This window comes from Pseudopipra pipra, unplaced genomic scaffold (assembly GCF_036250125.1).
Source record: "Pseudopipra pipra isolate bDixPip1 unplaced genomic scaffold, bDixPip1.hap1 HAP1_SCAFFOLD_203, whole genome shotgun sequence".
In the NCBI taxonomy this organism is placed as follows: domain Eukaryota; kingdom Metazoa; phylum Chordata; class Aves; order Passeriformes; family Pipridae; genus Pseudopipra; species Pseudopipra pipra.
The window spans coordinates 21,946-30,985 of NW_026990682.1; the positions used below are offsets into that span (position 1 = coordinate 21,946).

The window sequence follows — 9,040 nt, forward strand, 5'->3', positions numbered from 1 at the left end:
GACAAGGCCTACTGGGACAACAAGGACACACTCAAGGCTATCTACTCAAAGGATCTATCAGCACTCAAAAGCTATCACTACCCTTCTTGCAGGGAGAACTCAGGAAACTCTGTAGGCCAAGGGCCTCCAGGAGGATTTTCAGCTTTTTGGGCTCTCTTTTAACCATTTTTCCCATCACTGTAGCTGGGACTATCACCTGCCCTACAGGGGGAACAGCCCACAAAGTTCACTTGCAGGGATGCCATTAACTCCAAGTCCCTTCTCAGGGGGGTCACTGCACACCTTGTCCTTTGTTTGCCCTCCCCACCAAAGATGCTTCCAAACAGTTCTGAGACATCTAGCAGACCCAGAGCTCTCCTCAGGGAATGCTTCAGCTGCTTAAAAGCTGCCCTTGCACCATCTAGCCAAGGCAGCAAATGCTTACAGGCTGTTCTTAAAAGCTGGTATAAAAGTCTTACCACACATCCAGAGGGAGCAATCCAGAGTCCATCCTGTCCTACCATTCCCAGCAAGGCAGTTCATGGGCTGTCTGGGGCTCAGGGAGGAGTCAGGGGGCTTCTTTTCTTCCTTCCTGCTTTCCAGATTTTCTCCTTCAAAAGCAACAGCCATCTTTTAAACCTAAGGTTGTCATTGAAGGTGGTTCTCTCAGGTCCTGCACTGATCAATCATCTTGGTCATTGGTTTCTTAGCAGGTTCTTGCATTCACGTCCTTCAAGCAAACCAGGAGGAGCCAATTCAGCTGTTACTGCAACCAATCCAAGCTGGCATTCTGATTTTAAAGGATACTGGGTTTGCCTTACCCATATAGATCCCACATTAGGGGTAATACCTACAGGTTCTGCCCTCTTCCACTCTCCTGCAATTCCACTGGCCCACACCACAGGAACAACTGCAGCTGCCACTTCAGTCAGGACCTTGCTGCTGACAGGAGTTATTCCCTGCACAACAAGAGCTGCTGCTTTGACACATTTAGTTCCAGTAATTATAGTTTCAACATCCCCAGTTTTCCATTTCATTTCTGCCTCAACTTTTCCAGTCCATCTCTTCCGAGCACAGGTTTGGGTGAGTTTGGCAAACAGACAAACTCAGGAATTCCCCAATGTTTTCCCAGTTTCACCCCTGTCACACCAATCACCTTAACACTGCCAGTCCTTAATTCTCCCTCTATTGTGTTAAGGACTGAGGAAGTTGGACCTGTGTCTGACCAGGACAAGTGCAAACCAAATGCTGGGGACTGGAACACACACCTGGCACTCCTGTAGCTCTTACCATTATATTCAAGAGAAAATAGTCAACTGTACCATCACTGCTCATTTCTTCTGTGCCACAGCAACATCATTCCAGGCCTCTCACTGCCAACCCTATGCTTCTCCCAGCAGCTCCAGTGGCACCAAAACCTGTCCTGAAGGCACAAAGGCTCCTTTTGGGAGCACCATGACCCACCCAGACTGTAGCACTGGAATTCCATCTCCTGGACAAGCTGGGAGAAGCAGGGAAGAAAAACAAGGACCTTACAGGTCAATTGGAGGCACCTCTTCATCCAACAGCAGCTCCAAGAAAGGTACTGAGTCAACACCTCACCAAAAACACAGGAAAGCAAGTGCCAACACCTCGACAATCACTCCAGTTTTCAACTGATAAAGCAACACTGAAGAAAAGCTTTTCAGACACTTGGGAAGAGTCCAGCCCACTTGAACCAGTGTGTGGGACTCGTTCCCAGCCTCCTGAGGTTCATTTCCCACCTCACTGTTACGACCCGCCCCAGGAAAAGGGGAGAGGGGGGTAACTCAGGTTTTTATCAATAATTCCTTTGGGGTGGATTAAAGCGAAACGACACTAGATAATCGGTGTATGAAAACATATATTGATAAGATTTATTTTAACAATTTGGAACTAGTAGGTAAGTTAACATTTTTTGGGTGCTGTCATACCACAGTGTGACACAGAGATAACCTTTTGAGTGGGGGGAGAAAATGCATAGGGGAGAGAAAGGCAGGATAAGAGCAAGGGAGAGTAAGAGAAAGAAAAGCTGAGAGAGGACAGATGTCTATAGTCACCGCCCACGGGGTCCAGCGATGCTTCCATGTCTGTCAGTTGAAGTGGTGAAGTGATCTGCTGGGGGTGAAGGAGGGAAGCCCCCATACTCCAAGAAATTATGGGTTATTATATCCATGGTTAGTGTCACGGGCCGTGCCTCGAGCCTCCAGCATCTCCTGGGTCTGTGCTGAGTTTTTGTGTCTGGCCTGGTTCCCGCCCTTTTCCCGACAGGCAGAGGGGGGGGATGAGCTCCCATGGGCCATCAGAGGTACAGTGTAACAGTCAAAAGCCTGCAAGCTCGGCTCTTCCCGCCTTTTCAGGGCTTGACATCTTCTGCCCTGGAGGAGGGGGGATGGGCCCAGTTGCCCATCAAAAAGTCAAAGCCTGCAAAAGTCTCCTAGAATGCATAAATCATCAAACACTTCAGTCTCTGACACTCACTCAGGGCTGCAGTACACCTGGTTCTACACACACACAGGGAGCTGCTGCTCCTGCATTCCAGTCTCCTGGTTCTCCTTGCAACTCCTCCAGCTGCTTGCCCAGCTCTCCAGTGCCCATTCCTTTGCCCACTGCACTTGTTCACAGCCCCAGGGCTCCCAGGGCCACCCTGGGCTCTCCCCTGCCCTGACACTCAGGGCCCTTTCCCAGCCCCGACTCCATCCAGCACTGACCCAGCTGCTGCACCTGCAATTCTCCTGCTCCTGCCCTCCCTCTGCCTGAAAAACACCCCTGCCAGCTCCTGCACCCCACCTCTTACCTCCCAGCTAAGCAGAGCTGCATCCTCCTGCATCCTCCAGCTGGATGCTGCTGGCTCTGGGCAGCTCCCACCCTTCAGCAGGGAATGCCAAAGGCAGCTCTGGGGACTGTCCCGAGGGCAGGGACACCCACTCTGGGTCACACCAACACTCAGCCAGCTCAGGCCTGGGCTCTTCTGCCTGCAGGGCAACAAACAGCCAAGCAGGGACACTGGGACACTCCAAGGAAACAGGCAAAACAAACTCAGCAGCCTGGCACACCACAGCCCCCAAACCTGCCCAGGCTCCAGCTGCTGCACAGACCTGTGGCCACACAGGACCCAAACCCACCCCCAGCACAGACAACCCTGGGCAGGTCAAGCTGCTCATTCCCAACCACAACCAAACATCCAGTGCCACTGTCTGCCAGCCCCTGCTCCCAGCAATCAATCATCTTTCCCATTTCCTTTCTTTACAGGTCCTTGCATTCACATTCTACTATCAAACCATGATCAGCAAATTTAGCTGTTACTAGAACCAATCCAGCTTGGCTTCCTAATTTTAAAGGATACTTGGTTTGCCTTACCAGGAGAGACTCTGGCTTAGGGGTAATTCTTACAGCTTCTGTCCTTGTCCATTTTCTTGGAATTCCACTGGCCCACACCACAGGAACAACTGCAGCTGCCACTTCAGTCAGGACCTTGCTGCTGACAGGAGTTATTATCGCTCTGTAAACACCAAACTGCTTCAATACAAACAATCCAGTGGACACTACAACTCCTTGGCACTTTCAGTGTAACCAGTGCAAGTCAGTTGCTAAGTTACACAAGCTTTTCTTCTCAAGTTGTAATTAATTAAGATATCAAAACAACAACAACTGTGAGATAAGAGATCCCCCCCAACGGTTCTACTTTTAGGGAAACAAAAACCCAAACCCCCATCCCCAGTACTACAATAGCTCAGGCTCCCAGAAAGGCCCAGGGGTTGGGCTGGGGCTTTTGGCTGCCCTGGAGCACAGGCAGGAACACGATGTCACCACCCCACAGCCACAGCTGAGAACCCAAAGAGCAGCCACACCAGCAGCTCCTGCCAGTCCTCCTGGGCTGGGCCTTGGAGAGGAAGGGCACTGGCCTTTCTTCCTGCCTAGGAGCAAAGAGCCTCCTTGCTGAGCACTTCTGCCAAGACCATCAGCTCAGATGGGAAGTTCATCAAGTGCAACTTCTTGCACTGAGTAAGATTCCTCTTCCCTGGACAATCACTTTCCAACGGAACTCAGAAGTACACACAAAAGTTCAGGTGTTACCTAAAATTTCATACAAGAACCTCTGAGACTCAATTGATGAGTTTTAGAAGCCAGGCAATCTTCTATTCCTATGCTCTTGAATCATTCCAGCCCGCCAGGAGTCCTGGCAATCAGCTCGCAAAGGGCACACAGACCTATCTCCACTGCAGCTGACATGGCAGCATTACAGGAGGATTCATTTTCCTTCCCTGTATTCCTAATCCCTACTCAGGACATTTTCCAACACTCATTACCATACACACCTACCCTTAGAAGGTTTCCAAGGGGCTTCACCGAGGGCCTTCCCAGGTCTGCTCTGTCTGGAGCCCTCAAAGTCCTCAGTGCCTGCCTTAGGAACCTCAACACAACTCACCTGCTTACACAGCAACTTGGTGCTGCTTGTCTACTGCCTCACTTCCCTTCTTCCTTCTTTCTTCACCTCCTTTGGTTGGTCCCTTTCAATCCCTTGGCTCAGTTCTGTGCGGTTTCCAGTCTACATCCCACTGCAAAAAGGATCAGCTCTTGTTACATCTCAACACTCAGGTATCATTCCCTCTTTATTCTTGACACTTGTCCACTAGGCCAGTGTCTCATGATTTAAAGCAGAGTTTGACTCCTCAGTGACAACAACAGCTACAGCCCTGAATACTAACACAGGCTGAGACACAAACACGGATGGGAACTCTGAACTTTGTCCTGCTCACCAATCAAAAGGAGCTTTCCGAACTCAAGAAGAGACCCAACATCCTTTTTCTGCAACTTTGGCTACTCTAAATGTGACCCACAAGACCTGGAAAGGCCCTTCCCACTTCACCTGCAGGGCTGGCAGTGCCACCACTGGACACAGACCCAGGGGCTGGGCAGGAACGGAGGGGCTGGGGCGTCCAATCCATCGGCCCAGGCGGCACCAGGAGTTCCTGGAGTTCCTGCAGGGGAGAGCCTCAAGACAACAAAGGACTATGGAGATCATTTTAAACTTCAATATGTATATCTCCTGGAATATTGGGACTTTGGCAAGGCCTACTGGTGCAACAAGGACACACTCAAGGCTATCTACTCAAAGGATCTATCAGCACTCAAAAGCTATCACTGTCCTTCTTGCAGGGGGAAGTCAGGAAACTCTGTTGGCCAAGAGCCTCCAGGAGGATTTTCAGCTTTTGGGGCTCTCTTTTAACCATTTCTCCCATCACTGTAGCTGGGACTGTCACCTGCCCTACAGGGGGAACAGCCCACACAGTTCACTTGCAGGGATGCCATTAACTCCAAGTCCCTTCTCAGGGGGGTCACTGCACACCTTGGCCTTTGTTTGCCCTCCCCACCAAAGATGCTTCCAACAGTTCTGACACATCTGGCAGACCCAGAGCTCTCCTCAGGGAATGCTTCAGCTGCTTAAATGTTGCCCTTGCACCATCTAGCCAAGGCAGCAAATGCTTACAGGCTGTTTGAGAAGTTGGCATAACAGTCTTACCACACATCCAGAGGGAGCAATCCAGAGTCCACCCCGTCCTACCATTCCCAGGAAGGCAGTTCATGGGCTGTCTGGGGCTCAGGAGGAGTCATGGGGCTTCTTTTCTTCCTTCCCGCTTTCCAGGTTTTCTCCTTCGAAAGCAAAGGTTTCTTGGCTTTCCTTGCTCAAGGAGATGCAGCAAAGGCCATCTTTGCAATCCAATACTGGAAACTGCTCGAGATTGTCATTCAAGGTGGTTCTCTCAGGTCCTGCACTAATCAATCATCTTGGTCATTGGTTCCTTGGCAGGTTCTTGCATTCACATCCTACAAGCAAACCAGGATGAGCAAATTCAGCTGTTACTGCAACCAATCCAAGCTGGCATTCTGATTTTAAAGGATACTGGCTTGGCCTTACCAGCAGAGATCCCACAGTAGGGGTAATACCTACAGGTTCTGCCCTCTCCCACTCTCCTGGAAGTCCACTGGCCCACATCACAGGAACAACTGCAGCTGCCACTTCAGTCGGGACCTTGCTGCTGACAGGAGTTATTCCCTGCACAACAAGAGCTGCTGCTTTGACACATTTAGTTCCAGGAATTGCAGTTTCAACATCCCCAGTTTTCCATTTCATTTCTGCCTCAACTTTTCCAGTGCATCTCTTCCGAGCACAGGTTTGGGTGAGTTTGGCAAACAGACAAACTGAGGAATTCCCCAATGTTTTCCCAGTTTCACCCCTGTCACACCAATCACCTTAACACTGCCAGTCCTTAATTCTCCCTCTACTGGGTTAAGGACTGAGGAAGTTGGACCTGTGTCTGACCAGGACATGTGCAAACCAAATGCTGGGGACTGGAACACACACCTGGCACTCCTGCACCTCTTACCATTACATTCCAGAGAAAACAGCCAATTGGACCCTCACTGCTCATTTCTTAATCCCAATCCCACACTGCTTTGGCACTTGGAGCACCACTTTTAGAACCCAATTCCAGTCCATTAGAGAGCTCCATGTCTAGCAGGGACAGGGACCCCTGGGATACTCTCAGCAATGCCTGAATCCATGGGAGGGACCTTGCTTTGAGCTCCCCAGGGCCGGGCACCCCGAGGATCTCCCCGAATAATCCTTTCGGTGCGCGCTGGAGTCCTCGGGGTGCCCCAACCCGGGGGGCACCAACAGCACTGTCCCTCCAGGGGGCCCAATTTGGTCTCAAGCTTGCCATGGACAGCCCAAAAGGCATTTCAAGAGGCCTTCTTTGGAACCCACCAACGGGGACGGGGAGGAAGCCACAAGAAGGCCTCATTTCTAAAGGCAGGGGGATCTTGCCTGTGTCCCAGACTGGTCCGGGGATCTGAGGCCCTTCCCGAGAAAATCTCGGTGCCGGCGTGAAGGGCCAGAGATCCCTTGGAGCCACGGGAGAGCAGGCACAGAGTCCCTCCTGGGGGGGGCAATTTTCCTGTCTGAAATCAGCTCTTCAAAGAAACTTCTAAGATTCAATTGGTGAGTTTTAGAAGCCAGGCATTCCTACACACTATGAGATATTTTAAAAGCTTACTGAGTGAAAAAACAAAGCTTTTATCAGTGACATCTGATCTCAAACAGACAGCTCCTTTCTCCTTTCAGTACAAAATTATTTTCATGGAATCATTTAATAGGAAGTGCCCAGGAACCCCAGACTGTGCTTTCCAGAACAGAAAATAAACAGAGGGAAGGAGCTTTGCACTAGTGTACCATACCCCAGAACACACCTGACTTTAGTTTTACTCTGTATGTTCAAATATAGCAGAAGACAAAAACTCCAGCAGGAGAGCTGGCACATTACCCATGGTACCCTGAAAGTCCACCTTAAGAGACCTGGAGAAAAATCGCAGTTGTGCGAGTCCCTTTTGCCTGCAGATGGCTGGGGATCCTCTCCATCCACCTCGTGCTCTCCCAACAGCAGAAAGGGGAACCTCAGGGACACGGTGGCACTCGACATCCTGCTGAGAGAGCAAGGAAACCTTTAGCATAAAGGGGAGTTGGAATCTAAAACTTCCTTTCCTGGGAGCTTTGTGAAGCCTGCAACCAAGAGGGGGAAAATTTGCATCTCCTTTGGTGCAGGTGTCAACAGAGGCCAACAGAGCTTTCACCTTTTTCAGACAACTGTGCCCCTTTTGGCTCCCTGGCAGCTCCAATGGCACCAGAACCCCCTTCCTGCACACCCACGGGTGTCACACACAGGCACCCACACACCTTTGCTCCAGCCCACACGGGGCCAACATTTCCTCAGCATGGACATCCCAAGGGGAGTATTTTTGCTAGAGAGCACAGCAACCCCCCTGTCCTCACAAACTGCCTCCCTGCAACAAAAAGGAATAATTTCTCCTGGACACTCCTCCCACAGTCAAGGGCTTTTAAAATGTGCTCAGGGTCCCTCCCAGCTTCTGCCTGTCCTTGCATTTAAAGGCATGGGCATGTTTCAACAGCAAACCCAGCTCCTCACTGGCAGTATAAGCCCTGCTCTTACCTGGACAGACTCCCGGGCTCGGCACAGCTGTGGCTCATGGAGCAGCTTCCCAAGGCCCTTCTCTCTCCCAGCAGGAAGCACAACTCGCCTCCACTCCCCGGCACCAGGGGAAACCACGAGCCAGGCTGGAAACTGACACACAACGAGCAAAAAGCATTAATGCAGCACCAAGAAATCAAGTTAAGGCAGTCTTTGCCTCATAACCCTGCACGGGGAAAGCCTTTGGGATTCCGAGGCAATCCCTGAGACACCCAGAGAGCAACAGCCCCGCAGCCCTGCCGCGGCTCCCCCCAGGCGCACCCGGCAGGTAAGGGGCTTACCCGGCCCCCGCTGCCCAGCACAAGGCGCCCCTAAACGCCCCCCGGCTCCCCCGGTCCATAACCCAGCGGCCAAGGCGCTCTCCCCTCCGCAGCCCGGGCAGCAGCGGGGCACCACCCTCAACCCTCACACACAACCGACCGCACCCGCCCCGCCGGCCCTTTATACCGCGGGCCGGCAGCGCTGCCCAATCAGCGCTCGAGCGCCGCCGCCCAATCCCAGCCCGCCTGGCCCTGCGGCCCCGCCCCGCCCGCTCAGCTGAGGGGAGATCGGGAACTGGGGACAGGAACCTGCTGCTGGGGGAGAGCCTGGAGATGGAATTAGCACACGGGCACCTGAAACCCCAGGCGATTTGCTTGCCTTGGCAAGGCCCTGTCACAGGAAATCTTGCTCCCAGTCACAGGAAATCTCTGTTTCCCTGCCCATCCCCTGGAGACAGGTGGCCCCTAAAATGCCCGGCAATCAGGAAGCACAGGCTGGAGGAGCTGGCAGGACCCAGTGGCCGTGTGTGCTGTGTGACACCGTGTCCTGCAGCCCCACGGACCTGCACAGCAGGGACAGGTCCTGGCTAGCGTTTCAGTGCCGCGGCCAAAGCTCCCAGGGAACGGGGCAGTGACAGGGCAGAGCAGCAGGCAGGAAACCCCCTTCTTTTCTGCAGCCCAATGACTAACTGTGTGTGAAGGACAGCGACTCTGGTACCAACTCCACCTCCCACT

General features: G+C 52.3%; 2 long non-coding RNA genes across 3 annotated transcripts; both read right to left on the reverse strand.

Annotated features, from left to right (window-relative positions):
* Positions 1–145: 145 nt before the first annotated feature.
* Positions 146–4,684, reverse strand: LOC135408157 (uncharacterized). The gene is made up of 3 exons (XR_010427294.1): positions 4,427–4,684; positions 834–938; positions 146–709 (listed from the first exon to the last, which is right to left on the reverse strand). It is a non-coding gene; the product is annotated as an uncharacterized LOC135408157 (long non-coding RNA).
* A 641-nt stretch (positions 4,685–5,325) lies between these two features.
* LOC135408156 (uncharacterized) lies at positions 5,326–8,134 on the reverse strand. 2 transcript variants are annotated; one of them, XR_010427293.1, is made up of 3 exons: positions 8,007–8,134; positions 7,323–7,479; positions 5,326–5,652 (listed from the first exon to the last, which is right to left on the reverse strand). It is a non-coding gene; the product is annotated as an uncharacterized LOC135408156 (long non-coding RNA). The 2 variants fall into 2 exon arrangements; XR_010427292.1 differs by having other exon boundaries at positions 7,323–7,482.
* Between the last annotated feature and the right edge of the window lie 906 nt (positions 8,135–9,040).